We start from the raw sequence: 25,473 nt of genomic DNA on the forward strand, positions 1-25,473 counted from the left end.
GGGGGGGGGTATTGTATGTTTTTTTTTACAGGCAAAAGAGCTGAAATTCTTGGGGCATGCCCCGCAAAGGGCCCTGTTCAGGGCTGGTAAGGTAAAAGAGCTTGTAATATTTGTATTTTAGAATAGGGTAGGGAATTTTTTATTTTGGGGGGCTTTGTTATTTTATTAGGGTGCTTAGAGTAGGTGTAATTAGTTTTAAATTGTTGTAATATTTTTCTTATGTTTGTAAATATTTTATTATTTTCTGTAACTTAGTTCTTTTTTATTTTTTGTACTTTAGCTAGTTTATTTAATTGTATTTATTTGTAGCAATTGTGTTTAATTAATTTATTGATAGTGTAGTGTTAGGTTAATTGTAGGTAATTGTAGGTAGTTTATTTAATTATTTTATTGATAGGGTAGTGTTAGGTTTAATTATATCTTAGGTTAGGATTTATTTTACAGGTAAATTTGTTATTATTTTAACTAGGTAACTATTAAATAGTTCTTAACTATTTAATAGCTATTGTACCTGGTTAAAATAATTACAAAGTTGCCTGTAAAATAAATATTAATCCTAAAATAGCTATAATATAATTATAATTTATATTGTAGCTATATTAGGATTTATTTTACAGGTAAGTATTTAGCTTTAAATAGGAATCATTTATTTAATAAGAGTTAATTTATTTCGTTAGATAAAAATTATATTTAACTTAGGGGGGTGTTAGTGTTAGGGTTAGACTTAGCTTTAGGGGTTAATACATTTATTAGAATAGCGGTGAGCTCCGGTCGGCAGATTTGGGGTTAATAATTGAAGGTAGGTGTCGGCGATGTTAGGGAGGGCAGATTAGGGGTTAATACTATTTATGATAGGGTTAGTGAGGCGGATTAGGGGTTAATAACTTTATTATAGTAGCGCTCAGGTCCGCTCGGCAGATTAGGGGTTAATAAGTGTAGGCAGGTGTCGGCGACGTTGTGGGGGGCAGATTAGGGGTTAATAAATATAACATAGGGGTCGGCGATGTTAGGGCAGCAGATTAGGGGTACATAGGGATAACGTAGGTGGCGGCGGTTTACGGAGCGGCAGATTAGGGGTTAAAAGTGTAATGCAGGGGTCAGCGATAGCGGGGGCGGCAGATTAGGGGTTAATAAGTGTAAGGTTAGGGGTGTTTAGACTCGGGGTACATGTTAGAGTGTTAGGTGCAGACGTAGGAAGTGTTTCCCCATAGGAAACAATGGGGCTGCGTTAAGAGCTGAACGCTGCTTTTTTGCAGGTGTTAGGTTTTTTTTCAGCTCAAACTGCCCCATTGTTTCCTATGGGAGAATCGTGCACGAGCACGTTTTTGATGCCGGCCGCGTCCGTAAGCAACTCTGGTATCGAGAGTTGCATTTGCGGTAAATATGCTCTACGCTCCTTTTTTGGAGCCTAACGCAGCATTTGTTTGAACTCTCGATACCATAGTTAAATTTATGGTGCGGCCAGAAAAAAACCTGCGGAGCGTTAACAGCCCTTTTACCGCCGAACTCCAAATCTAGGCCTAAGTATCTTCAGCATATCGGCGGCGTTCGCTGCCTTTCCTGGGTTAAAGGGAAAACGCAAGAGGAAACTTAGGGAGTCAGCAAGATTTCTGATTCCAGTAATGTTACACAGATGGCTCTTTCTCTTAAATCTGATGAGGAAGATTCATCAGGACTTTCTGAGGGTGAAATCTCAGATTCAGACAGTGTAATTCCTTTGTCTGAAGCTGAAGGAGTTTACTTCAGAATTAAGCTCTAACACCTTCGTGTTTTTTTAAAGGAGGTTTTGTTGACATTGGACGACTCAGACACCCCTGTCGTTGTCCATCCTAAGAAATCTAGTAAACTTAATAATTACTTTGAGGTTCCATCCTTGAAGGAGGTTTTTCCGGCTCCAGACCATGCTATGGATATTATCACACAGGAGTGGAATAAGCCGGGGGTATCTCTTTCCCCGTCTCCTATTTTTAAAAAGATGTTTCCAGTCGCTGATTCCATAACGGAACCATGGCACTCGGTTCTTAAGGTAGATGGGGCTGTTTCTTCTCTGGCTAAGGGAACTACTTTTCCTATTGAGAATAAGCTGCTCTTTTAAAGATCCTATGGACAAAAAGATGGAGGTTTATTTAAAGAGAATATAAGTTCATCAATGTCTCCTATGGCAACCTGCAGTATGTATTGCCACTGTGAAAAGTGCTGCATCCTACTGGTTTGATGCCTTGTCTAATTCTGTACAGGTAGAGACTTCCTTGGATGAGATCCAAGATGGGATTAACGCTCTTAAAATGGCTAATTCCTTTATTTCTGATGCTATCTTGCAGGTGATTAGGCTGGGTGCCAAGTCCTCTAAGGTCAAGCTTTTTGGCACTTCCTTACAAGGTTAAGGCATTGTTTGGTCCTGGTCTAGCAGAAATTATTTCTGATATTACGGGGGGAGGGTATTTTCTACCTCAGGATGGAAAGAATAGAATGAAAGGACGTCAGAGTAATTTTCGTTCCTTTCGTAACTTCAGAGGTAAGTCTTCCCCTTCCTCTGCCAAGCAGGAACAGCCCAAGCTTTCTTGGAAGCCCGGTCAGTCTTGGAACAAGGGGAAGCAACCAAAGAAACCCGCAGCTGACTATAAATCAGCATGAAGGGTTTGCCCCTGATCAGGGAGCGGATCAAGTGGGGGGGGGGGCAGGCATCTGGGTATGAGATGTCCCAGATCCCTGGGCTGTGGACATAGTATCTCAGGGTTACAAATTGGAATTCAAGTCCTTTCCTCCCAGGGGCAGGTTCCACCTCTTAAGATATTATAAAAAGAGAGGCGTTCTTGAAATGTGTTCAGTATCTTTCCTCCCTGGGAGTGATTGTTCCAGTTCAGGAACAGGGTCTAGGTTTCTATTCCAATCTGTTTGTAGTTCCCAAAAAAGAGGGAACTTTCTGACCTATTATGGACCTGAAATGTCTAAACAAGTTTCTTTCTAATGACACGGTGAGTCCACGGATCATCATCAATTACTGTTGGGAATATCACTCCTGGCCACCAGGAGGAGGCAAAGAGCACCGCAGCAGAGCTGTTAAGTATCACTTTCATTCCCGCAAACCCCAGTCATTCTCTTTTCCTCAAGTACAAGGAAGAGGTGAAGTAATGAGGTGTCCTGATTAAGATTCTTCTATCAAGGTTTTTATATTTTGAAGTCTGGGCAAGATTGCTCTGGCCTTCCATCACAATTTGGGTCTAGCTGTACTCCACGTTAGTCTCTTCAGCAGGGCTGTGGTGGCTTTAAAGCAGTTAGGAACTTGTAAAGTGGGCTTTGCTGCGTTTTCCTAACATGCTGCTGCCCTAGTATAGAAAGCCTGAGTAAGCTTACTCTGTCTTTCTTTTTATACAGGTCTCTGTGAGGAGCGACATCCTCTCATACTTTGTGAGTCGCCTGACTGCCGGATGGCTAGAATGCAGGTAAGTGCCTTTTTGTTCTTCTGGAGCTAGAAGGCTGGCACTGAAGGGGTTAAGATCCTCTGCTTTTATATGGGACATATCCTTTTGGATGCTACAGCAGTGGAAGGCACAATGCATGTGACATGGAGACTATTAATTTTCTTCACAGTAGGAAGGAGTTGACTACCAGTTGGGATAATATTGTATTGCTGTATAAATGTATACTTTATGTAAGACTCCTTAATCAACGGGAGAATGATATAGGCTCCTGCTTTCCTTTTTAAGCGTAATTGGCGCAATTTTTATGGGTATGCATAGTGTGCTCCGTGATTAGTATACATTAGAGGAGCTGGAAAAGGGTGCCTATGTTCTGTTTTAGCAGTTTAGGTCTACTTATTTCCTCATATAGAGGGATTTAGTCGACGGAATAGAGCTTTTCTGTGCCGACTTTTGGCCACGCCTCTTTTTCTTCATATCGTAACAGCGCCATTTTAGAAGTTTGAGCGCTGTATTCTCTCCATCCTGTCTTCCGACCTAAGAACGGAACGGAGCTGAAGTCTGCCTACTTAAGTGTTTGTTTCTATACAGGGGGAAGTAATCTCGCTCTGAGAAATATATCGGTGCGTGTGTGGGATAGCCCTTACGATCATCCCTTTTTTTTAAACAGCCTCTCCTAGATGATGTTGCATAGTTTTTGTAATAAACAGTGAAAGGGAATGATCAGAAAAAAAATAGGAATCTTATGTTACATAGGTCCCACATATCTTATCCAATCAATATTTCTTTTATAATTGGCAAGAGTCCATGAACTAGTGACGTATGGGATATACAATCCTACCAGGAGGGCCAAAGTTTCCCAAACCTCAAAATGCCTATAAATACACCCCTCACCACACCCACAATTCAGTTTTGCAAACTTTGCCTCCTATGGAGGTTGTGAAGTAAGTTTGTGCTTGATTTTCTATGTTGATATGCGCTTCTCAGCATTTTGAAGCCTGATTCCTCTCAGAGTACAGTGAATGTCAGAGGGATGTGAAGGGAGTATCACCTATTGAATTCTATGGTTTTCCTCGCGGGAAATCTTTTTCATAGGTTCTCTGTTATCGGTCGTAGAGATTCATCTCCTACCTCCCTTTTTCAGATCGACGATATACTCTCATATTCCATTACCTCTACTGATAAATGTTTCAGTACTAGTTTGGCTATCTGCTATATGTGGATGGGTGTCTTTCGGTAAGTATGTTTTCATTACTTAAGAAACTCTCAGCTATGGTTTGGCACTTTATGTATTAATATAAAGTTCTAAATATAAGTATCGTACTTATATTTGCCATGAGTCAGGTTTATGTATATTTCCTTTTGCAGGAAAAAACATATTTAGGAAAATATTTTTCTTACCTGGGGTATAGTCATTTTTCAAATTGACTACTTTTTCATTAAATTTTCATGGGCAAAATTAGGCTTGCGAGGTCGCAAAATGCTGATGTTTATTGCGTCATTTTTGGCACGATAATTTTCTTGGCGCGAAGGTACGTCCGGTGACGCAAATTTGTCATTTCCTACGTCTTAGTTGACGAGTTTCCTTGCACAAGGTTGCGTCTGTAATGACGCGAGTGTGTCATTTCCGGATGTTGTTAGCGCCAAAAAAAATATTTTTTTGCGTTGTTAGTCATACTTGCCGCCAAATAATTTCATTATTTTAAACCCCATTCCTATATGCCTCTTGCCTTTTTTTATGTCAGAGGGCTATGCTGTTTGCATTTTCTTCCCATTCCTGAAACTGCCATATAAGGAAATTGATCATTTTGCTTTATATGTTGTTATTTCTCTTACATTTGCAAGATGTCTCAATCTGATCCTGTCTCAGAAACCACTGTTGGAACCCTGCTGCCTGATAACAGTTCTACCAAAACTAAGTGTATCTGTTGTAAATTTGTGGAGATTATATCTCTAGCTGTGGTATGTAATAGTTGTCATGATAAACTTTTACATGCAGAGAATGTATCCATCAATAATAGTACAATGCCTGTTGTTCCTTCAACATCTAATGTACATGATATCCCTGTGAATATAAAAGATTGTATTGCTGATGCAATTCAGAAGGCTTTGTCTGCTATCACGCCTTCTAATAAATGTAAAAGGTCTTTTAAAACTTCTCATAAAGTTGATGAAATTTCAAATGACCTACAACATACTGAATTATCCTCCTCTGATGAGGATCTATCTGATTCAGAAGATCCTACCTCAGATATTGACACTGACAAATCTATTCATTTATTTAAAATGGAGTATATTCGTTCCTTGTTAAAAGAGGTGTTGATTACGTTGGATATTGAGGAAACTAGTGCTCTTGATACTAAAACTAGTAAACGTTTAAATTCTGTTTATAAACCTCCTGTGGTTACTCCAGAGGTTTTTGCAGTTCCTGATGCGATTTCTAATGTGATTTCTAATGAATGGAATAGGCCTGGTACTTCTTTTAATCCCTTCTTCAAGGTTTAAAAAATTGTATCCTTTGCCAGCAGTTAGATTGGAGTTTTTGGAAAAAATCCCCAAAGTTGATGGGGCTATTTCTACTCTTGCCAAACGTACTATTATTCCTATGGAAGATAGTACTTCCTTTAAAGACCCTTTAGATAGGAAACTTGAATCTTATCTAAGGAAAGCTTGTTTATATTCTGGCTATCTTCTCAGGCCTGCCATTTCTATGGCTGATGTTGCATCAACTTTTTGGTTGCAAAGTTTAGCGCAACAGGAAATGGATCCTGATTTGTCTAGCATTGTTCGCTTGCTTCAACATGCTAATCATTTTATCTGTGATGCCATTTTTGATATAATCAAAATTGATGTTAAATCTATGTCTTTAGCTATTTTAGCTAGAAGAGCTTTGTGGCTCAAATATTGGAATGCTGACATGGTATCTAAGTCTAGATTACTATCTCTTTCTTTCCAAGGTAATAATTTATTTGGTTCTCAGTTGGACTCAATTATTTCAACTGTCACTGGGGGGAAGGGAGTTTTTTTGCCTCAGGATAAAAGACCTAAGGGTAAATCTAAAGCTTCAAACCATTTTCGTTCCTTTCAACAAAATAAGGAACAGAAACCCAATCCTTCCCCCAAAGAATCTGGTTCCAATTAGAAACCTTTTTCAAGTTGGAGTAAATCCAAGCCGTTTAAGAAACCAAAGCCAGCCCCCAAGTCTGCATGAAGGTGCGGCCCTCATTCCAGCTCAGCTGGTAGGGGGCAGATTAAGATTATTCCAAAGCATTTGGACAGATTCTGTCCAAAATCAATGGATTCAGAGTATTGTCTCTCAAGGGTACCGAATAGGATTCAGAGTAAGACCTCCTGTGAGAAGATTTTTTCTCTCACGCATCCCAGCAAATCCAGTAAAGGTTTATGCTTTTCTGAAGTGTGTTTCAGACCTGGTAATCATACCAGTTCCATTTCAGGAACAGGGTCTGGGGTTTTATTCAAATCTATTCATTGTCCCAAAGAAAGAATTATTCATTCAGGCCAGTTCTGGATCTGAAAATTTTGAATCTTTTTCTAAGAGTGCCAACTTTCAAAATGGTGACTATAAGGACTATGCAAATGTAAAAAGAGAGAGAACTGGCACTAGTTAAGTGAGCAATGGAATAAATGGAAATAAAATTGTAATTTCCGGTGCTAACCCACCATTATTAATACAAGAAGGAGAAAAGAGGTAAGAGACCTCAAAGTGGCGGTTTCTAAGCACTCATTCCAAATGATTAGTTAAAAAATGATTTTTACGTTTATGGACATGATTGGTCAAATATGAGGGAGGCTTCAGCAAGTAGTTACGGATTGGTTTTTAGGTTGCATTAATGTGCTATTTAAAGGGGTGGCACCCGGGCATTGAGAAAGGCTGATTTTACAGCCGAAACTAGTTTGTGTGTTTGCACCTTTGTGCAATTGTTGATTTTAAACTTTAGTTGTCCATTATCCCTGTCACCTGAAGCCGAGGGAGCTGTTATCGGCCAGGAAACAGGGGGATGATGAAACTTAGGTATATTTGTCAATAGAGGTTTGTAATTTTAAAATTAACGATTAAAATTCATTTTTAACTAATCATTTGGAAAGAGTGCTTACAAACCGCCACTTTGAGGTCTCTTACCTCTTTTCTCCTTCTCGACTATAAGGACTATTCTGCCTTTTGTTCAGCAAGGGCATTATATGTCCACGATAGACTTACAGGATGTATATCTTTATATTCTGATTCATCCAGACTACTATCAGTTTCTGAGATTCTCTTTTCTAGACAAGCATTACCAATTTGTCGCTCTTCCATTTGGCCTAGCAACAGCTCCAAGAATCTTTTCGAAGGTTCTTGGTGCCCTACTCTCTGTAATCAGAGAATGGGGTATTGCGGTGTTTCCTTATTTGAACGCTATATTGGTACTAGCTCAGTCTTTACATTCTGCAGAATCTCACACAAATCAACTAGTGTTGTTTCTTCAAAGACATGGTTGGAGGATCAATTTACCAAAAAGTTCCTTGATTCCTCAGACAAGGGTCACCTTTTTAGGTTTACAGATAGATTCAGTATTCATGACTCTGTCTCTAACAGACAAGAGACAATTTAAATTGGTTTCAGCTTGTCGGAACCTTCAGTCTCAATCATTCCCTACAGTAGCTATGTGCATGGAAGTTTTAGGTCTCGTGACTGCAGCATCGGACGCGATCCCCTTTGCTCGTTTTCATATGAGACCTCTCCAGCTTTGTATGCTGAATCAATGGTTCAGGGATTATACAAAGATATCACAATTAATATCCTTAAATCCCAATGTTCGACTCTCTCTTCGTATAGTTCAAGGGGCTTCTTTTGTTCGTCCAACTTGGACTGTGATCACAACAGATGTAAGTCTTTCAGGTTGGGGAGCTGTCTGGGGATCTCTGACAGCACAAGGGGTTTGGAAATCTCAAGAGGCGAGGTTACCAATCAATATTTTAGAACTCTGTGCTATTTTCAGGGCTCTTCAGATTTGGCCTCTGTTGAAGAGCGAACCATTCATTTTTTTTCAGACAGACAATATCACAACTGTGGCATATGTCAATTATCAGGGTGGGACTCACAGTCCCCTAGCTATGAAAGAAGTATCTCAGATACTTTCTTGGGTGGAATCCAGCTCCTGTCTAATTTCTGCGGTACATATCCCAGGTGTAGACAATTGAGAAGCGGATTAGATCAGCCAACAGACTTTACATCCAGGGGAGAGGTCTCTCTATCCAGATGTGTTTTCTCAGATTGTTCAGATGTGGGGTTTTCCAGAAATAGATTTAATGGCTTCTCATCTAAACAAGAAACTTCCTAGGTACCTGTCCAGGTCCAGGGATCTTCAGGCGGAAGCAGTGGTTACATTGACACTTCCTTGGTGCTACCAACCTGCTTATATCTTCCCGCCTCTTGTTCTTCTTCCAAGAGTGATTTCCAAGATCATCATGGAACAATCGTTTGTGTTGCTGGTAGCTCCAGCATGGCCTCACAGGTTTTGGTATGCAGATCTTGTCCGGATGTCCAGTTGCCAACCTTGGTCACTTCCTTTAAGACCAGACCTTCTGTCTCAAGGTCCGTTTTTCCATCAGGATCTCAATTCATTAAATTTGAAGGTATGGAAATTGAAAGCCTAGTGCTTAGTCATAGAGGTTTCTCTGACTCAGTGATTAATACTATGTTACAGGCTCGTAAATCTGTTTCTCAGAAGATTTATTATCGAGTTTGGAAGACTTATATTTCATGGTGTTCTCATAAATTCTCCTGGCATTCTTTTAGAATTCCTAGAATTTTACAGTTTCTTCAGGATGGTTTGGATAAAGCTTTTGATTCATCAGGCTTATTTGGAGTTGGGTCAGGCCCCGCCTCAGAGAATTACAGCTCATTCTACTAGATCAGTCTCCACTTTGTGGGCTTTTAAGAATGAAACTTCAGTTGATCAGATTTGCAAAGCAGCAACTTGGTCTTCTTTGCATACATTTACTAAATTCTACCGTTTTGATGTATTTGCTTCTTCGGAAGCAGTTTTTGGTAGAAAAGTTCTTCAGGCAGCTGTTTGTTGATTCCTCTGCTTATGTTTAGTTTTTTTCTTTTCTACTATGATAAAAAAACTTATACTTTTTTGGTTGTGGATTATTTTTTTCCAGCGGAAAATGGCTGTTATTATTTTTATCCCTCCCTCTCTAGTGACTCTTCTGTGGAATTCCACATTTTGGGTATTACTATCCCATATGTCACTAGCTCATGGACTCTTGCCAATTACATGAAAGAAAACATAATTTATTTAAAAACTTACCTGATTAATTCATTTCTTTCATATTGGCAAGGTTCCATGAGACCCACCCTTTTTATGGTGGTTATGATTTTTTGTATAAAGCACAATTATATTTTAAGTTCCTTTTTTTGATGCTTTTTACTCCTTTCTTTATCACCCCACTACTTGGCTATTCATTAAACTGAATTGTGGGTGTGGTGTGGGGTGTATTTATAGGCATTTTGAGGTTTGGGAAACTTTGCCCCTCCTGGTAGGATTGCCCCTCACCACACCCACAATTCAGTTTTAAAAACTTTGCCTCCTATGGAGGTGGGGAAGTAAGTTTGTGCTAAGATTTCTATGTTGATATGCGCTTCTCAGCATTTTGAAGCCTGATTCCTCTCAGAGTACAGTGAATGTCAGAGGGATGTGAAGGGAGTATCACCTATTGAATGCAATGGTTTTCCTCACAGGGATCTATTTAATAGGTTCTCTGTTATCGGTCGTAGAGATTCATCTCCTACCTCCCTTTTCAGATCAACGATATACTCTCATATTCCATTACCTCTACTGATAACCATTTCAGTACTGGTTTGACTATCTGTTATATGTGGATGGGTGTCTTTGGTAAGTATGTTTTCATTACTTAAGACACTCTCGGCTATGGTTTGGCACTTTATGTATTTATATAAAGTTCTAAATATATGTATTGTACTTATATTTGCCATGATTCAGGTTTTCAGTATATTTCCTTTTTGCAGACTGTCAATTTCATATTTGGGAAAATTGTTTTTAGGAAAAATGTATTTCTTACCTGGGGTGTAGTCTTTTTCAAATTGACTATCTTCTAAATTCGCAGGCAGAATTAGGCTCGCGAGGGCGCAAAATGCCAAAGTTTATTGCGTCATTCTTGGTGCAAGATTTTTTTGCCATGAAGTTACGTTCGTTGATGCAATTTCGTCATTTCCGGCATCTTAGTTGACGCCGAGTCCTTCACAAGGTTGCGTCTTCTGTGACGCCAGTGTGTCATTTCCGGACGTTTTTGGCGGCAAAAAATATTTTTCTGTTTGTGCCATGCGTCATACTTGGCGCCAAATATTTTCATTATTTAAGACCCCATTCCTATATGCCTCTTGCCTTTTCTCTGTATCTATGTGTATGTATATATATATATATATATATATATATGTACACAAGAAAAGCAATAGGTCCAGCACAAGTCAACAGTTCATAAATAGATAGCAAAGTGCACGGCAGCCAGAGGGTCCTGCTCACCTCCAATATATAAATCCAAAGGAAAAAGACAAGTGGCTCCAGCACTTCTATTAATCCATTTTTTGTCACTACCTATCGAGTTTAATTTTGTAATTTTGTAGTTTTTTTATTTTTTATCACCCTCACATCTACGATTAACACTAGACTATCCTCAATAGAATTGGACACTAACCAGCCTGAATAGGATTGAGCATTTTGTTTGGATCATCACAAATCCACATTTTAAACCTGTACATCGCATTGGACTAAATAATTTGTTTATTATGCCCATAAGTTGAACATTCTAACTAGCAATATAGCATCTGCCAAATACCCACTATAGAGGTTTGCCTATAGTTTTCTATACAAGCACACACGCATATATATATATATATATATATATATATATATACCTCACATCTCTATATATATATATATACATATTTTTAACACACTTGTACCTAATTTGTATTTTAACTCATTGTTGAATTTGTTTGTATTTTACTTATTGTCATATTTTATTAAATGTCATATTTTATTGATTGATTTTACATTTGGATTTGTGCAATTGGATATACTAGTTATCCATTTTTTTTATTGCTGATCGTGGACACCATCTTTAGCCACATACCCCTATCAGGGGTATTGTAGCGCTGTACCTTGGCATTCTATTAAACTTTATTGAGGTGTCATCATGAAAAGACAGCAACGATTTGGGTAGCACAGACCCTTAATCATGCATGATTAAGGGTTTGTCTTATCCGAAACGTTGCTGTCTTTTCATGATGACACCTCAATAAAGGTTTTTTTTCCACTTTTATGAAACAGTGCTGGAGCCACTTGTCTTTTTTCCTTTGGATTTATGTATATATGTATGTGTGATATATGAAAAATACATTTAAGAAGGATAAATGTAAGAATTAGTTCACTTTTATAGCACAACTCACTATGGCCATCTTGTGGCCAGGTAGTAAAAGTACAACCAGCTATACTTAACATTGGATGAATGATTCCCAAAAGTTAATTAGTATTCATCCAATCACAGCATTGCAGATCCTCACACATCTGTGAATGGCTGTTAGAGATTAGGGCGGAGTTAGTTCAGGATAAATTGGGTCACTGAGCATTCACAAGGAACAATGGGTTGCATAAAAGTGAGCGGGAAGCACTGTCCAATTTTTCCCTGAAAAAGAACTTTTGAATCCTGGTTGTACCCATCTCATATTTTTTATATCCTTGGAAATTATTGCCCGTTTTCCTGTGGATTAAGAGATTTTGTGGGACCGAATGAAGAGGAAACATACAGCTTGATTAGTGATAACCCAGGGTTTGGAGGAGCAAACATTTGGGGAAGTATAAAAAGTCTTTACTTATATTAAAGCAGTTGTTGCATTTAAGGACCTTATTAAGATTTGTATTAGATGATTATAAGCCCAATTTTTATATGCACTTACCCCATAGTCTGGTTTATATTGTCTAGGAATCTAATTCACCTAACAATACAAGAAATTTTATTATAGATAGTGTTTATTTAATTCAGCTTATGGGGAAATATCTGGGTATTATAATTAAATATATTTAATTTTAGTGGTATTGTATTCTGTAAGACTGAAACCTGTTGAGGCATCAGACAGGGTTTTAATTGTTTACTGGTTAGACATACCTTCTGAATCTGATTAATTGCTATAAATTGCTAAACATCCGGATATAATTTTCAAGGTAATATTTTGCTAAGATTGTATTAAATAACCTTTGTTGGTAACACATATTGCATAATTGGTTCATGCTGATTTATTTTACCTTGTTATAGACTTCACTGTTAGATTTATACCCATAGGATCAAAACGAAGTGTGGTAGCATATTTAATTTCATAGTGTATAAGAGAGTTTGTTTTGTGTATAATTAAATGGTATATGGCTTGTTAGTACAGGTAGCCCTCAGTTTACGCCGGGGTTAGGTTCCAGAAGAAATGGTTGTAAATCGAAACCGTTGTAAATTGAAACCCAGTTTATAATGTAAGTCAAAGGGATGTGAGGGAGTTAGGTTCCAGGCCCCTCTCAAAATTGACATAAGTAACACCTAATACATTATTTTTAAAGCTTTGAAATGAAGACTTTAAATGCTAAACAGCATTATAAACCTAATTAAATAATCACACAACAGACTGTATCATCAAACTAAGTTTAGTGAACAAAAACATTTGCTAATAATCACACAAAAGACTGTATTATCAAACTAAGTTTAATGAACAAAAACATTTTTTTTACTAGCATTTTTCTGCAAACAGTTCTCTGCATTGTTAGCATGTTAGATAATATTGGGTCTGACTCTGCACCTGTTCTATGCATTTCAATCTGGACTGATTAAGCGGTTAGGCACCCTCACTTCAAGCAGCTGGACAGGAAGATAATAGGGAAGTGGCTGCTAGATCTTGCTGCTTTAAAAGCTGCTCGATAGCTAATGTCTGTTCTGTGTACACAGATTAATTTCAGACCTGCTAAGCTTGCATAACTTTGCTGCAACACAAGCGGACAGCTCCACCTACTGGCTATTTTAATTAGTGCACTGCTTTTCAATAGCAGTCACATGACTGAAAAAAAGGTTGTTATTCTGAAACGGCGCAAATTGAACCGGCGTAAACTGAGGGCCACCTGTATCTTGTTTAATAAATCTGTATATATTTTTCCAAACTGAATCTTCTTTACTCCACAAATATAATTCACTGTATTTAAAAAGATATCACCTGATTAGAACAGAAAAATAATACAAATATATTGGAGGTTACCTCCGAAATAGTCATAATTAATATTGTAATCTAAAATATATAACACGTTGGAGGTTACTGCTGAGATAGTCATAATTAATATTGTAAATAAAATAGATAACAATGCAAATATTTTTATTTGCGATGCAGTATTTGATATTATGAAAATTAACATAAAAAAACATGTCTTTAGCTATCCTTACCAAAAGAGCTTTATGGCTTAAATCCTGGAATGCTGACATGGTATCTAAAAATAGATTACTATCCCTTTCTTTACAAGGAAAGAAATGGTTTGGGTCTCAACTGGATTCTATTATTTCTACTATTATGGGAGGTAAGTTTTTCTTCCTCAGGACAAAAAGTCAAAAGACTAAGTAAAGCTCCCAATCGTTTCCGTTCCTTTAGTCATAATAGAGAATAGAAAACCGACTCCTCCCTTAAAACCCTCAGGCTTAGTTTGGAGACCCACTTCAAATTGGAACAAATTCAAATAGAATAAGAAACCTTATTCAGCCTCTAAGACCTCATGAAGGTACGGCCCCCAACCCAGTATCACTGGTAGGGGGCAGATTAAACCTTTTTCAGAAAGCTTGGTTACTATCTGTCCAAAATCCCTTAATTCTAAACATTATTTCTCAGGGATATCGAATTGGTTTCAGAATAAGACCTACAGGAACGTTTTTTCTCACCCATATTCCAAAATATCCTACAAAAACTCAGGCTTTCTTTTACAAAGATATGACGAGTCCACAGATTTCATCCTTACTTGTGGGATATTAACCTCCTGCTAACAGGAAGTTACAAAGAGCACCACAGCAGAGCTGTATATATAGCCCCCCCCCCTTCCCCTCCACCCTCAGTCATTCTCTGTGCCTGTGTTATACTAGGAAGAGGTAAGGTGAGGTGCTAGTTTTATTTTCTTCAATCAATAAGTTTTTTTATTTTAAATGGTACCGGTGAGTACTATTTTCCTCAGGGGGTTATAGAAGACGATTTCTGCCCTGAGGTTAATGATCTTAGCAGTTGTAACTAAGATCCACGCTGGTTCCCACAAGACTTCTGAAGGTAACACATGAGACATCTTCAGTGTGGAGACCGGTTTCATGCTACAAGCAGCATTAAAGTATGTGCAGCCTTTTATTTTCTGAAGAGACTTGTTATATCAGAACTGGCTGGCATTTATTTCCCTATATGGGAATGGGGTAAGCAGTAGACCTGTTTCACAGAAGGGTATTACTAGAGTCCCCTGTTATTATTTTATATTTCTGACATAAGGGCATAACATGACACTCTGGGAGAGGCATAAGAACTTTTAATCGATAAACTGTTAAAACAATTTATTTTTTATTATATGTCCAGCATGACTTGCTGGGATGTGTTTGGGGTGTGTTTTTATGTTCCACTTAGCTTGTTAAACCGCTTCCCATGCGGTTGTGTTTGGGCCTACTCCAACTTCGGCCATAAGGGACGGGGCTTGTCTTCGTGCGCTCAGATGCGCACTTCCTTCTGACAGAGGAGAAGCAAGCAGTAACTCCGGTTGCTCCTGGACAGTAGTCTCTGGCTTGGAGTGTTGGCTATTGATTCCGAAGTACCCTGGGGGCAGGTAGGTGCAGGGGTGCTTTTGTGTAAACTGATATCTTTTTCACATTAGAGCCTTATTTTTTCACCTTTTTCATAGGGTGCAATAATTTTTGGATATACTAATTAGTTTTAGTGAATTTTGGTATCAAATTAACGTTATTTAAGCAGTTTTGGAAAAATTGTTCACTTTTTCTTTCTTAAAGGCACAGTACACGTTTTTCAAAGTTTTATTTAAAACAATAAATAAAGTGTTTAAACGACTTTTGTGGCTATTATTAGTCTGTTCAACATGTCTGACATTGAGGATTCTCATTGTTCTATGTGTTTAGAAGCTATTGTGGAACCCCCTCTTACATTGTGTACCTCTTGTACTGAAAGGGCCTTACATTGTAAAGCAGGGCCGGCCTTTGGGCAAGGCGACCGCCTCAGGTTCCGCAGTCTGGGGGGCCCCGCAGAAGGTGGAAAAAAAATATTATTTAAAAAAAAAAAAAAAAATCCACAATTTTTTTGCAGGCAGGGGAGAGGAGAGAAGCCAGTCCATGTGACAGCATCACTGAATGATTGGAAGATATATTTTTATCTCCAATCATTCGGTGCTGTCACTGAGGGAAGGAGGCGGAGCACGGCACCAGAGGCGGGGCATAGCTGCCTGCTCACCTGCTGGGCTTCAGTGCGCAGTAGGCAGCAGAGCTGAGTGACGCAGGTCGTCATCGTAGTAGCTCAGGTGAGGACGGAGCCCTGCTTTGTTTGGCCCCAGGCCCCCCAGCCCCAGTGTTGGAGAGACGTAACACCGCAGAGTGATAAGTGATTAGTCTGCAGGAGGGTAGCTGGCACACATTGTAAGGCATATCCTGATGGATGGGGCCTGGTGCATAATGGCACAAATAATTCACCTTAGCCAAGCGGACATAGGATCTAAGCATTAGATAGCTGCGTCTATGGATGTGTGGAATGGGTGGTCAGAGTTTTGGATGGCAGTGGGTTTGCTTGGGGAAGGGAAGCCAGCGTTTGTTTCTATAGCAAGCAGCTGGGCTTGGAGGAATTGTTTAGGCTAAGTTAGCCTAAATAATTCCTCCAAGCCCAGCTGCTTGCTATAGAAAAAAACGCTGTCTTCCCCAAGCAAACCCACTGCCATCCAACACTCTGACCACCCATTCCACACATCCATAGACCGCAGCTATCTAATGCTTAGATCCTATGTCCTCCATGATAGAGAAAACTTTATATAGCACATAAAACGCACTGACATCATAAAGCACTTCCATCCAGCACAGAAAACACCCTTTAACAAGCACAGATTAGATAACACTGACTTCCTTACTACTGCACAGAGAATCTGGTATCAGAGTAGACCACCTGCCATTTATTACATAGATCCTCTGCCATTTTTACATACACCCTCTGCCATGCAGCACAGAGTCCCCCCTGCTCTATAACACAGACTCCCCTGTTATACTATACATAGATGGCTCATCAATCCAGTACATAACATACACTACCTGCCTGCCATCAAACAAACATCTGCAGTTAATGGCAGGGCAGGGGCAGCTTATAGACCACCTCTTACACCCAGCACAGATAATTCCTTGCAATCCAGTATAGAGACCCCTGCCACCCGGCACACAGATCTCTGCCATTCACTGCATGTATTCTTCTGTACAGACCCTGTCATAGACACTGTCAGAAACGTCTCTGTGGGCAGGTTTAGGCGGCAGGTGGTAACTTTACCTGTGCTGTGCTGGGTGTAACACAAACTATAAATATCTCTGTCTTTGTCAATGAGGCAAAGTAAACAATATTTGGACCTATTTCTGTGTTTTCATAGACATTTACAAAATCTGTGCAATAGATAATCACTGTGCCTGTATTTTATTGTAAATGAAGGTATTTATTTTTAATTTGTTTTTTTATTAGACATAAATTCCTAAATCCTATATCTTTTGTGCTAAAATCCTTCTGGTGAGTGAGTAGACGGAATGGATTTGTGTAAAGTAACTTGACTTGTGGAACCGCTTCAATTTTAAGTTCTGGTTTGTAATACAGCAAATTAATAAGGATTTATTTGTTATAGTACTTTGCATTGTGAAACAAATTTGAAAAATCCCTACAGCATGTATTTTTCTGGAATAATAACAGCAGTTTTGCATTTCTGCAGTTCTAACTAATAGCATGATCTTGTAAATATATATCCGTCTATATGATATGTACTGGCAAATATAAAAACTCAATTGCATATATTATGAGAAACATGTGTGGGCTATCTGTGTGTGTGTGTGTGTGGGCTATCTGTGTGTGTGTGTGTGGGCTATCTGTGTGTGTGTGGGCTATCTGTGTGTGTGTGGGGGCTGTGGCTGTGTGTGGGCTATCTGTGTGTGTGTGGGCTGTGGCTGTGTGTGTGTGGGGGGGCTATCTGTGTGTGTGTGGGGGGGCTATCTGTGTGTGTGTGTGTGTGTGTGGGCTATATCTGTGTGTGTGTGTGTGCGTGGGCTATCTGTGTGTGTGGGCTATGTGTGTGTGTGTGTGTGTGGGGGCGGCTATCTGTGTGTGTGGGGGCTGTGTGTGTGTGTGGGGGGGGGCTATCTCTGTGTATGTGGGCTATCTGTGTGTGTGTGTGGGGGGGGCTATCTCTGTGTGTGTGTGGGGGGGCTATCTGTGTGTGTGTGGGGGGCTATCTGTGTGTGTGTGTGGGCTATCTGTGTGTGTGTGTGGGCTATCTGTGTGTGTGGGGGCTGTGTGTGTGGGTGTGGGCTGTGGGTGTGGGCTGTGTGTGTGTGTGGGGGCTATCTGTGTGTGTGTGGGCTGTGTGTGTGTGTGTGTGTGTGTGTGCTATCTGTGTGTGTGTGTGGGGGGGGGCTATGTGTGTGTGTGTGGGCTATCTGTGTGTGTGTGTGGGCTATCTGTGTGTGTGTGGGCGGCTGTGTGTGTGGGCTATCTCTGTGTATGTGGGTTATCTGTGTGTGTGTGGGGGGGCTATCTGTGTGTGTGTGGGGGGGGCTGTGTGTGTGGGGGGGGGCTGTGTGTGTGTGTGGGCTGTGTGTGTGGGGGGGGGCTATCTGTGTGTGTGTGTGGGCTATCTCTGTGTGTGTGTGGGCTATCTGTGTGTGTGTGTGGGCTATCTGTGTGTGGGCTATCTGTGTGTGGGCTATCTGTGTGTGTGTGTGTGTGGGGGGGGGCTATCTGTGTGTGTGTGTGTGTGTGGGCTATCTGTGTGTGTGTGTGTGTGTGTGTGGGCTATCTGTGTGTGTGTGGGGACTGTGGCTGTGTGTGGGCTATCTGTGTGTGTGTGGGCTGTGGCTGTGTGTGTGTGTGTGTGGGCTATCTGTGTGTGTGTGTGTGGGGGGGCTATCTGTGTGTGTGTGTGGGGGGGCTATCTGTGTGTGTGTGTGTGTGGGCTATATCTGTGTGTGTGTGTGTGTGTGTGGGCTATATCTGTGTGTGTGTGTGTGTGGGGGGGGGGCTATGTGTGTGTGTGTGTGGGCTATCTGTGTGTGTGTGTGGGGGGGGCTATCTGTGTGTGTGTGGGGGGGGGGGGGGGCTATCTGTGTGTGTGTGTGGGGGCTATCTGTGTGTGTGTGTGTGGGCTATCTGTGTGTGTGTGTGTGGGCTATCTGTGTGTGTGTGGGCTATCTGTGTGTGTGTGGGCTATCTGTGTGTGTGTGGGCTATCTGTGTGTGTGTGTGGGGGGGCTATCTGTGTGTGTGTGTGTGTGTGTGGGCTATCTGTGTGTGTGTGGGGGCTGTGGCTGTGTGTGGGCTATCTGTGTGTGTGTGGGCTGTGGCTGTGTGTGTGTGGGGGCTATCTGTGTGTGTGTGGGGGGGCTATCTGTGTGTGTGGGGGGGGGCTATCTGTGTGTGTGTGTGGGGGCTATATCTGTGTGTGTGTGTGGGGGGGGGGGGCTATCTGTGTGTGTGGGGGGGGCTGTGGCTGTGTGTGGGCTATCTGTGTGTGTGTGGGCTATCTGTGTGTGTGTGGGCTGTGGCTGTGTGTGTGTGGGGGCTATCTGTGTGTGTGTGGGGGGGGGGCTATCTGTGTGTGTGTGTGTGGGGGCTATATCTGTGTGTGTGTGTGTGTGTGTGTGGGCTATATCTGTGTGTGTGTGTGTGTGTGTGTGTGTGTGTGTGTGGGCTATATCTGTGTGTGTGTGTGTGTGTGTGTGTGGGCTATATCTGTGTGTGTGTGTGTGTGTGTGGGCTATGTGTGTGTGTGTGTGTGTGTGTGTGTGTGTGTGTGTGTGGGGGCTATGTGTGTGTGTGTGTGTGGGGGCTATGTGTGTGTGTGTGTGTGGGGGCGGCTATCTGTGTGTGTGGGGGGGCTATCTGTGTGTGTGGGGGGGCTATCTGTGTGTGGGGGGGGCTGTGTGTGTGTGTGGGCTGTGTGTGTGTGTGTGGGCTATCTGTGTGTGTGTGTGTGTGTGGGCTGTGTGTGTGTGTGGGCTATCTGTGTGTGTGTGGGCTATCTGTGTGTGTGTGTGGGCTGTGTGTGTGTGTGTGGGGGGGCTGTGGCTGTGTGTGGGCTATCTGTGTGTGTGTGGGGGCTGTGGCTGTGTGTGGGCTATCTGTGTGTGTGTGGGGGGGCTATCTGTGTGTGTGTGGGGGGGCTATCTGTGTGTGTGTGTGTGTGTGTGTGTGTGTGTGTGTGTGTGGGCTATATCTGTGTGTGTGTGTGTGTGTGGGCTATCTGTGTGTGTGGGCTATGTGTGTGTGTGTGTGTGTGTGTGTGTGTGTGTGGGCTATCTGTGTGTGTGGGGGCGGCTATCTGTGTGTGTGTGGGCTGTGTGTGTGTGGGGGCTATCTCTGTGTATGTGGGCTATCTGTGTGTGTGTGGGGGGGGCTATCTCTGTGAGTGTGTGTGTGTGTGGGGGGGGCTATCTGTGTGTGTGGGGGGGCTATCTGTGTGTGTGGGCTATCTGTGTGTGTGTGGGGGGGCTATCTGTGTGTGTGTGTGTGTGTGTGGGCTATCTGTGTGTGGCCTATCTGTGTGTGTGTGTGTGGCCTATCTGTATGTGTGTGTGGGCTATCTGTGTGTGTGTGCGGGCTATCTATCTGTGTGTGTGTGGGCTATCTATCTGTGTGTGTGTGGGCTATCTGTGTGTGTGTGTGGGCTATCTGTGTGTGTGTGGGCTATCTGTGTGTGTGGGGGCTATCTGTGTGTGTGGGTGTGGGCTGTGGGTGTGGGCTGTGTGTGTGTGTGTGGGCTATCTGTGTGTGTGTGGGGGGGGGGGGCTATCTGTGTGTGTGTGTGTGTGTGTGTGCGCTATCTGTGTGTGTGTGTGGGGGGCTATGTGTGTGTGTGTGGGGGCTATCTGTGTGTGTGTGTGGGCTATCTGTGTGTGTGTGGGCTATCTGTGTGTGTGTGTGGGGGGGCTGTGTGTGTGGGCTATCTCTGTGTATGTGGGTTATCTGTGTGTGTGTGGGGGGGCTATCTGTGTGTGTGTGTGTGGGGGGGGCTATCTGTGTGTGTGGGGGGGGGCTGTGTGTGTGTGTGTGGGGGGGCTATCTGTGTGTGTGTGTGGGGGCTATCTGTGTGTGTGTGTGGGCTATCTGTGTGTGTGTGGGGGGGGGGCTATCTGTGTGTGTGTGTGTGTGTGTGGGCTATCTGTGTGTGTGTGTGGGCTAACTCTGTGTGTGTGTGGGCTATCTGTGTGTGTGTGGGCTGTCTGTGTTTGTGGGCTGTCTCTGTGTGTGGGTGTGGGCTGTGGGTGTGGGCTGTGTGAGTGTGTGTGGGCTATCTGTGTGTGTGTGTGTGGGGGCTATGTGTGTGTGTGGGGGCTATGTGTGTGTGTGTGGGCTATCTGTGTGTGTGTGTGTGTGTGTGTGGGCTATCTGTGTGGGGGCTATCTGTGTGTGTGTGGGGGGGGCTATCTGTGTGTGTGTGTGGGGGGCTATGTGTGTGTGTGGGGGGGGGCTATCTGTTTGTGTGGGCTATCTGTGTGTGTTGGGGGGGGCTGTGTGTGTGTGTGGGCTATCTGTGTGGGGGGGGCTATCTGTGTGTGTGGGGGGGGCGGGGGGCTATCTGTGTGTGGGGGGGGGCTATCTGTGTGTGTGTGGGGGGGCTGTGTGTGTGTGGGCTGTGTGTGTGTGTGTGGGGGGGGCTATCTGTGTGTGTGTGCGGGCTATCTGTGTGTGTGTGCGGGCTATCTGTGTGTGTGTGGGCTATCTGTGTGTGTGGGGGGCTATCTGTGTGTGTGTGTGGGCTATCTGTGTGTGTGTGGGGGCTATCTGTGTGTGTGGGCTATCTGTGTGTGTGTGTGTGGGCTATCTGTGTGTGTGTGTGGGCTATCTGTGTGTGTGTGTGGGGGCTATCTGTGTGTGTGTGTGGGCTATCTGTGTGTGTGGGGGCTGTCTGTGTGTGTGGGGGCTGTCTGTGTGTGTGGGGGCTGTCTGTGTGTGTGGGGGCTGTCTGTGTGTGTGGGGGCTGTCTGTGTGTGTGGGGGCTGTCTGTGTGTGTGGGCTGTCTGTGTGTGTGGGCTGTCTGTGTGGGTATGGGCTATCTGTGTGTGTGGGCTATCTGTGTGTGTGGGGGCTATCTGTGTGTGCTATCTGTGTGTGTGTGTGTGGGGGGGGGGCTATCTCTCTGTGTGTGTGTGTGTGTGTGTGTGTGTGTGTGTGGGCTATCTGTGTGTGTGTGGGGGGGGCTATCTGTGTGTGTGTGGGCTATCTGTGTGTGTGTGTGGGCTATCTGTGTGTGTGTGGGGGGGGGGCTAGCTGTGTGTGTGTGTGTGGGCTATCTGTGTGTGTGTGTGGGCTATCTGTGTGTGTGTGGGGGGGGGGCTATCTGTGTGTGTGTGGGGGGGCAATCTGTGTGTGTGTGTGTGGGCTATGTGTGTGTGTGTGTGTGTGGGCTATCTGTGTGTGTGTGTGGGCTGTGTGTGTGTGTGGGGGGGGGGATGGGTGTGTGTGTGTGGGGGGGGGCTATCTGTGTGTGGGGGGGGCTATCTGTGTGTGTTGATGTATGTGTATTGCACCATTTCTTAAGTATTTTTTTGTTCTGGGTAGAGGCCCACGCTGTCATTCTGCCTAGGGACCTGCACTTGCTGAGGCGGCCCTGGCATCTCTGTAATGTTCTTGTTATCATAAGAAAACAGATATAAATAACGCCCAGTTCAACTCAACTGTTCCTAATTGTCAGCATAATTCTTTATATGCATAAACCGTTGATCCAATAGTAAAAATGGTATATTGCAATATATACAATGTTATAGTCCTCCACTTTAGTGGATTTATATGGTTTCTTTTTTAATTTAAAATGTTGTGCATTACCGCAATGGCTAGGGCCGGCCCTGATTTCTGCCGTGAGGTATTTTCATTTTGAAACAGGATACAGACTATTTCCTGTTATGACGATTTATGGAGTTTTGCTGCCAGCTGGTGGTCGCTTTATAATATTACACCATTATTATTATTATCGGTTATTTGTAGAGCGGCAACAGATTCCGCAGCGCTATAAACAAAGGCGAAGTACAACAAAACAATTATAGGGATCAAATGGGTAGAGGGCCCTGCCAAGAGTTGCACTGTTGTAGTCAGCTCTTAAGAAGGTGATCTACAAACAGCTGGACTCTTAGGCTTACATGCTAAGGGGGTTCAGGGGATAAAAAATGGAGAAGAGGAACTGGTATAAAGAAAGTTTAGCGTAGGTTGTATGCATCCTACGCTAACCTGTGTGTGTGTGGGCAACTGTGTGTGTGTGGGGGCTATCTGTGTGTGTGTGGGCTGTCTGTGTGTGTGGGTGTGGGCTGCGTGTGTGTGTGGTCTATCTGTGTGTGTGTGGGCTATCTGTCTGTGTGTGTGGGCTATCTGTGTGTGTGTGTGGGCTATCTGTGTGTGTGTGTGGGCTATCTGTGTGTGTGTGTGTAGGCTATCTGTGTGTGTGTGTGTAGGCTATCTGTGTGTGTGTGTGGGGGGCGCTATGTGTGTTTGTGTGGGCTATTTGTGTGTGTGGGGGGGCTATCTGTGTGTGTGTGGGGGGGGGCTATCTGTGTGTGTGTGTGGGGGCTATCTGTGTGTGGGTGTGTGTGGGTGTGTGTTGATGTATGTATATTGCACCATTTCTTAAGTATTTTTTTGTTCTGGGTAGAGGCCCACGCTTTCATTCTGCCTAGGGACCTGCACTTGCTGAGGCGGCCCTGGCATCTCTGTAATGTTCTTGTTATCATAAGAAAACACATAAAAATAAGGCCCAGTTCAACTCAACTGTTCCTAATTGTCAGCATAATTTTTTATATGCATAAACCGTTGATCCAATAGTAAAAATGGTATATTGCAATATATACAATGTTATAGTCCTCCACTTTAGTGGATTTATATGGTTTCTTTTTTAATTTAAAATGTTGTGCATTACCTTAAATGATTTTTCTCCCATTTTTTGTATTTGTTAAAAGGGTGGGGGTGGGGTTGTGGGCGGAGACTGAACAGGGTTGTGGGCGGAGACTGGGTGGGTTGAGGCAGAGACTGGGCGGGGTTGGAGGCGGTGATAAGGGGGCCCCATTTTGTCATCCTGCCTTGGGCCCCGCAATGGCTAGGGCCGGCCCTGATTTCTGCAGTGAGGTATTTTCATTTTGAAACAGGATACAGACTATTTCCTGTTATGACGATTTATGGAGTTTTGCTGCCAGCTGGTGGTCGCTTTATAATATTACACCATTATTATTATTATCGTTTATTTGTAGAGCGCCAACAGATTCCGCAGCGCTATAAACAAAGGCGAAGTACAACAAAACAATTATAGGGATCAAATGGGTAGAGGGCCCTGCCAAGAGTTGCACTGTTGTAGTCAGCTCTTAAGAAGGTGATCTACAAACAGCTGGACTCTTAGGCTTACATGCTAAGGGGGTTCAGGGGATAGCAATGGAGGAGAGGAACTGGTATAAAGAAAGGTTAGCGTAGGTTGTATGCATCCTACGCTAACCTGTGTGTGTGTGGGCTGTGTGTGTGTGGGCTGTCTGTGTGTGTGTGTGGGCTGTCTGTGTGTGTGTGTGTGGGCTGTCTGTGTGTGTGTGTGGGCTGTCTGTGTGTGTGTGTGGGCTGTCTGTGTGTGTGTGTGTGGGCTGTCTGTGTGTGTGTGTGGGCTGTCTGTGTGTGTGTGTGTGGGCTGTCTGTGTGTGTGTGTGGGCTGTCTGTGTGTGTGTGTGGGGGCTATCTGTATGTGTGTGTGGGCTGTCTGTGTGTGTGTGTGTGTGGGCTGTCTGTGTGTGTGTGTGTGTGGGCTGTCTGTGTGTGTGTGTGTGTGGGCTGTCTGTGTGTGTGTGTGTGTGTGTGGGCTGTCTGTGTGTGTGTGTGTGTGGGCTATCCGTGTGTGTGTGTGGGCTATCCGTGTGTGTGTGTGGGCTATCCGTGTGTGTGTGTGTGGGCTATCCGTGTGTGTGTGTGTGTGGGCTGTCTGTGTGTGTGGGCTGTCTGTGTGTGTGGGCTGTCTGTGTGTGTGGGCTATCTGTGTGTGTGGGCTGTCTGTGTGTGTGGGCTGTCTGTGTGTGTGGGCTGTCTGTGTGTGTGGGCTGTCTGTGTGTGTGGGCTATCTGTGGGCTGTGTGTGTGGGTTGCGTGTGTGAGTGTGGGCTGTGTGTGTGAGCTATCTGTGTGTGTGGGCTATCTGTATGTGTGTGTGTGTGTGGGCTATCTGTATGTGTGTGTGTGTGGGCTATCTGTATGTGTGTGTGTGGGCTATCTGTATGTGTGTGTGGGGGGGCTATCTCTGTGTGTGTGGGTGTGCTATCTCTGTGTGTGTGTGTGTGTGTGGGCTATCTCTGTGTGTGTGTGGGCTATCTGTGTGTGTGTGTGTGGGGGCTATCTGTGTGTGTGTGTGGGGGGGGGCTATCTGTGTGTGTGTGGGGGGGGCTATCTCTCTGTGTGTGTGTGTGTGTGTGGGGCTATCTGTGTGTGTGTGGGCTGTGTGTGTGGGCTATCTGTGTGTGTGTGGGGGCTATCTGTGTGTGTGGGGGGGGGGCTATCTGTGTCTGTGTGTTTGTGGGCTATCTGTGTGTGTGTGGGGGGGGCTATGTGTGTGTGTGGGGGAGCTATGCGTGTGTGTGGGGGGGCTATGCATGTGTGTGGGGGGGCTATGTGTGTGTGTGTGTGTGGGCTATCTGTGCGCGTGTGGGGGGGCTATCTGTATGTGGGGGTGTGGATGTATGTGTATTGCACCATTTCTTAAAGAGACAGTCTACACCAGAATTTTTATTGTTTTA

The sequence above is a fragment of the Bombina bombina genome, chromosome 1 (genome assembly GCF_027579735.1).
Source record: "Bombina bombina isolate aBomBom1 chromosome 1, aBomBom1.pri, whole genome shotgun sequence".
Lineage (NCBI taxonomy): Eukaryota > Metazoa > Chordata > Amphibia > Anura > Bombinatoridae > Bombina > Bombina bombina.